Source organism: Grammomys surdaster, unplaced genomic scaffold (genome assembly GCF_004785775.1).
Source record: "Grammomys surdaster isolate TR1022 unplaced genomic scaffold, NIH_TR_1.0 347, whole genome shotgun sequence".
In the NCBI taxonomy this organism is placed as follows: Eukaryota; Metazoa; Chordata; class Mammalia; order Rodentia; family Muridae; genus Grammomys; species Grammomys surdaster.
Genome location: NW_021604766.1, coordinates 2695756 through 2702054, shown reverse-complemented (window position 1 = coordinate 2702054; position 6299 = coordinate 2695756).

Here is a 6299-nt window from a genome sequence, read left to right as displayed (position 1 = left end):
AGAGAGAGAGAGAGAGAGAGAGAGAGAGAGAGAGAGAGAGAGAGAGAGAGAGAATATGAAAGAAGGAAAGAAAGAAAAGCCAGGCATGGTGGTGCACAGAGGATCTCAGAGAATTTGAAAGCAGCCTGGTCAATATAGTAACTTCAAGGCAGCCAGAGCTGTGTAGAAAAAGACTGCATACTGTGTCAAAAACAAAAAAGCTGAGTATTGCCAGCATACATTGTAATCTTAGAGACATCTATCTTAAAATAAAATGATTAAAAATAATAAACGTGAAAAGCAATAGAAATCATGACATAATGACATTGATATTAAGTCTCCGCATTAGGAGGTAAACCAGAAAGCACAGGAGTTCAATGCCAGCCTGGGCTATATGAGACTATCTTACCATCTATGCCTGCAAGGAGTTGCCCCTCAAAATGCTCTCCAGATGTCATCAATCCACTCTGGTGAAAGGCATTAGTGGAACTCAGTGGCTCTCAAATTGTTTTCCTAAGGCACACCCTCTCTTTCTCAAAACAAACAAAACAATCTGGAAAGGAAAATAAACAAATAACACAAGACAAAAAACCACCCAAACAAAACAAAAAGCCACTAAAGAAATCAAGGAATCCATTATGCCTAACTGAGGTAGTCCTGAGAACAGGCATGCCTTGAGTGTGTTTGGTATAACCAATGACATTTCCTTGGAGAAAAGAAATTTTATTTCAATTTTTATTTTTACTTCACAACAGGCATCAGTTGCAAATTGCTTCTTGGTTACGGCAAGACTTTGTGTCTGCCTCCAGTTTTTAAAGCTGCAAAAATAAGAAATTTTTGTAAGAAAGAAGCATTTCTTCCTCACTAATCATGTACATAGATATAAAGACAGAGAATTTCCCATCCCATGAACTATCATGTTCAGAGTTACATTACGAATAACCAAACAATTCAGCCAACACTAAGCTCACAAAATCAGATTTGTAAAGCTCCTCAGAAGGAGGACATTTTGAGTTTTGGAGGCAAATTGATGGAAGAACAAACTATCATCCTTCGTGAGGTAACTCAGATCCAAAAAGACATCTACTCACTAATAAGTGGATATTAGCAAAAAAAAAAAAAAGTACAGAATACCCAAGATACAGACCACAGATCTCAAAAAGCTCAACAAAATGAAGGGCCCAAGTGAGGACACTGCAGTCCCACTTGGGAGGGAGAAGAAAGCAATCCAATCGCAAGTGGGGAGGGAGGGAGGGACCAGGGAAGGAAAATAGATGGAGTGATGTGGGGAGGGCCACCTGATCTGGTATTGAGTGAGGGAATAGGACTGAAGATCTGAGGGCCATCATAAAAAATGGAAACAGGCAACATCGGGTGGTAAGAGGTTTGGGGGACACTCCAGAGACCTGGGCAGTGAGAAACTCTCAACGCTCAAAGGGAGGGACTTTAGATGAAATGCCCTACAGTAGAGAGAGTGAAGTTACAGACCCTACCTCCAGTAAGACAGGGCATCAAGTGAAGGAGGGGGTTAGCATCCCACAGTAAAAATTCTTACCCATAATTGTTCCTGTCTGAAAGAATTGCAGGGATGGAAATGGAGAGAAGCCTGAGAAAAGAAGGTTCAGCAACAGGTCCAAAGTGGAATCCAGTTCAAGAGTCGGTCCCAAGGCCTGACATTATTCCTGAGGCTACGGAGTGCTTACAAAAAGGACCTATCATGGCTGCCCTCAAAAAGACCCAACAAGCAGCTGAAAGAGTCAGATGCAGATATTTTCACCCAAACGATGAACAGAAACTGCTGACCCTTGGGGTTGAATTAGGAAAAATCTGGAAGAAGCTGAGGAGGAGGGCAACCCTCTAGGAGGACCAGCAGTCTCAATTAACCTGGATCCCAAGATCTCTCAGACACTGAACCAACAACCATGCAGCGTACACCAGTTGATATGAGGTCCCTAACAGCTATAGAGCAGAAGAATGGGGGATCTGGGTTTAGTCAGAGAAGATGCACCTATCCCTCAAGAGTATAGAGGACACAGGGAGTTTAGAGGTCTGGTAGGGTGAGGGATAGTGACATCCTCGTGGAGATAGTGGGGTGGGTTGGATGTATGGGATGTGGAACAGTCAGAGAGTGGACTGGGAGGGGACTAAAATTCATAGTTTAAAACTAATTAATTGATTGATAAATTAAAAATAAAGCTGTGGGTTAATTTTCAGTCATGTATTGCCACAGTTTTTATGACATTCATTCTTTACACCCACTGTTATGTAAGCCTAATCAAATGAGGCAGATGTCAGTGCAAATACAAACTTCAGGTTGACCTTGGACTATGTATATAGGTAAACATTTTGTGATTTACTATTCACAGTTTGGGTTTCTCAATCTATTCATATATCTTGTCTGTCAGGTTGGGTTCGTTGATAACATTGAATTCCTCAAAATTACTTTCCACTTCGGCCTAATTATTCTTGTGGCAGACCATTTCTTTTTAAATTATCTTTACAATAATACTGTCCCATTTATAAAAAAATTATTAAAATTACTTGCTAAATTTAAGAATTAGATCAATTGTGCTTGATTTTTAATAATTTAGATAGATCTTAATCATTTAACATAAAGAGTGAAGAAATTGGAACATAATATAGAACTTTTTTCCCCTTAATGGATTATCCTGTGAAAGGTTCAAATTTAACTTCATCCCAAGCGACTAAGAAATCGTGAAGCTGAGCACATACTCTTGCAGTGAGTGCACATGTTTCAGAGGATGTGGTTTTTTTGGAATCTCATAGATTCCTCAGCAAGTGCGTTCCTACAAAATTCCCACTGAAAGCTTCAGTACCATGAGATAACTTTCTATATCACATTCACCACCGAATTAGAAAAATCTTCGACATTTCATGAGAAATGGGACATGCAAAAGAAATATGAGTTGAATAAATTCATGTCAATTTTGTAATAAGGTCACAATTATCTATGACAGGGCTTTTCAACAATGATACCACTGACATTTCAAGGCAGTTGATTTTTGGAAGGATGAATGAACTTTCCTTTCTCTCTGCTTAATTGGCGTGAATCTAAGGATAAATCTGCATTAGTTTCTCTAAGTTGTTACCGTGAGTACAGCCCGTTTATTTATACTGTGATTTCTTCATGATTATTATGATACTCAATAATGATAAAGGTGTATTTTATCCTCCACAATAAATTTACCTTAAAAATAATACTTAGTTTAATAAAAGTAGTATTTAGAGGACCAATTATATTGGTTTATTATTTGAGAATTATATATATATATACATATATATGTATATATATATATATATGTATATGCATATATACATGTACATATATATGTATATATACATATATATATATATATAATTTTTAAAATTTACACCACATTTTCTCCCCAACATTTTCTTTCCCATCATTCTCTACAATCATTCCCTCCTAAGTTCATATACTTTTTATTTAAACTAACTGAATCACTTAATATTGTCTTATTTGCAGAGCATGAAGCTAACTCCTGAAACACATGTAGTTTCTCAGAGGTCACATCCATGAAGAAAACTGAGCACCCCTCCTCCAGAAACTTTTGGCTACCTGATGTTTAAGAGTGCTTTAGGTAAGACTGGGATTTTATGAGCATCCATACCAGACTCTTCACTGGCTTTATCATGTTCACGTTTTATGAATGCAGTCAAAGCTACTGTGGGTTCATATATGTATTGGACCTGCCATGTCTGGCAAATGCTTTTACACTATAGTTATTCATTACTTCTGGATCTTGCATTTTCTAGATCAGCTTTTCTGTGAGTAGCCCTGAACCTCAGCAAGGAGATATGCTAGAGATGTCCCATTCAGAGGTAAATACTCTGAAACAGAAGAAAATTAGCAGTTTTGTGTGACATCCTAATGCATAAGTTGCTAGAATACAGAAGGAATTTCTTATATGTTCCTTTATGCAGAAAAAAAACAGAACTCAGTCATTTTGTACTCAAATCTTTATGTGTTGGCAAAATTATGAATTAGAACAGATACTGTGGGAAACAGAATGAAGGGATTTAACCATTCCTTGGAATTTTTATAACATAAGAACCATATTGTTCTACAAATGCACCTCTGGATATCTGTGCAAGGAACGAGAGAGGGCAATGGATAAAATGGCCACACTCTTGTGTTAATTGTCCTTTTATTCTCATAAATAAAATTTAAAAGCATGATCATATATATATATATATATATATACACACATATATATACATAGATGTTATATATGTGAATCTATTATATATATGCAGCATCAGAATATAAATGAGAATGAATTCAAGACTATATGCATTATACATTTATTAATTATGGAATAATGTCCTGCCTTAAAAATTATATGATTGTTGTCATTGTGAAGAAAATGAGTGAACATGGAGGACACTCAGCTTAGAGAAATAAATCAGGAACAACAAAGAAACTTTTTGTAGTATTTCACTTCTGCTATACTCTGACAGTATTGAACTCATATACAAAGAGAGTTAGAATTTGGAATAGAGGTGAAAGAGGTGGACAAGGGAAAGGAGATCATGATTAAAGCACAGAGTTCACTTCAGTTAGATGGAAAAATAAGCTCTGGGACCCTGTTACTTAGGAAAAAGTGCCCATGATGAGGGATAATGCTTTGACTATTTTAAATTGCTAGAACAGTGTTAAATGTTTCACTACAAAAATAATAGGTATATAAAAATTTGATTAATTAATTTGATTTGAAAATACTGAAATATAAATTTATTTGAAAAGGTCTCATTGTATCCCATAGTATCTAATGTATATATTTATTTTTTTGTTTCAATTAGTTTTTTATAATTTCATACAAGGTGTTTTGATTACATTATATTGCATATTTGATTACATATTCTCTCACTTCTGAATGGGATATCCCCAAATTTTAAGTAGCTGAATACTAGGTGGTAATGCTCTTGGGTAGACTTAAGAGGTGTAGTCTTGCTGGAGAATGTGTGTCACTTAGGGTGGGCTTTGAAATTTCAAAAGCCATGTGCCATTTCCAATCCTTTCTCTCTGTTTCTTGCTTGTAACATGTGAGTTCAGTATCTCAGCTGCTACTCCAGCTTCCTGGTGTCTGCTACCTCCCCATTGTCATTATGTCCCTTTTATCTATGTAACTGTAAGCCAACTAAGTCTTTTCATCCATATGTTGCTGAGATCATGGGTTTTTTTTTAACCACAGCAACAGAAAAATAAATAAAACATTCTTTTCTCCCCAACTACTGATCCATATTCTCTTCCTTTTCCAGTCAACTTGGTCTATTATTTTTCCATCAAGTCCAACTTGTGCTGATCTGTTTCCTTAGATGTATGTGTAGCCTTCCTTTAGAGTCTGGTTGAATTACGAGGGAGAATGCTCTTAGAGAAAACTGACCTTTCCTCTATGAAAATCTCACAGTTGCCTATAGTTCTTATGGTATGGGTGGAACTTTGTACCTGATTTGATCTGACTTAGGCCTGCACATATTTAATATACACTATAACTATACACTATAACTGCTCTGTGTTCATACATGAAAATATCCTACTGTGTTCAAAACACATTTTCTTGTGCTCATCCTTTGCCTATGGTTCTAATGCTTTCTCTGCCCTTTCCCCACAGTGATCTCTCAACCTGAATGGCATAATACATATGTTTCATTTGTAAATGAAATTTATGCTTTCTTATAATCACTGGGCAGTTATGGGTCTCTGTAGTGATCATTATCTACTCTAAGCACAAGATTTTTAATGGAAGCACAGTGATATCATAATCTAATAGTGACATCAGGATGTATCATTTACTTCTTTAAAATAGATTATTTTCTTCTGTAGAACAATAAAAACCTACAAATACTAGTAGAATACATTGTATGAAGAATTAATATATTCAATAATCCTACAATGAATTTATTAATCTTAAATATACTTTGGCAACATTGGAATCTCTGTAAGTATGCAGAAATAAATCTTCATTAAAATAAATAACTAAATAAAAGTAAAGCCTCTTAGTATATATAATTTTGGATTCTTTTATCTTTCGTTTCTTTTTTCTTCTTTCTTCCTTCCTTCACTTCTTTCTTTCTTTCTCTCAGTCTTTATAGAGATTTGCTCTATAAGACAGATTGACTTTAATTTCATGTATTCTTTTGCTTTAGCTTTACACATACTGACTCTAGAAGCATGGATATATATATACATATATATATATGAATATATATATGCATGTATGTATATGGATATGTAGGTGTGTGTGTGTGTGTGTGTGTGTGTGTGTGTGTGTGTG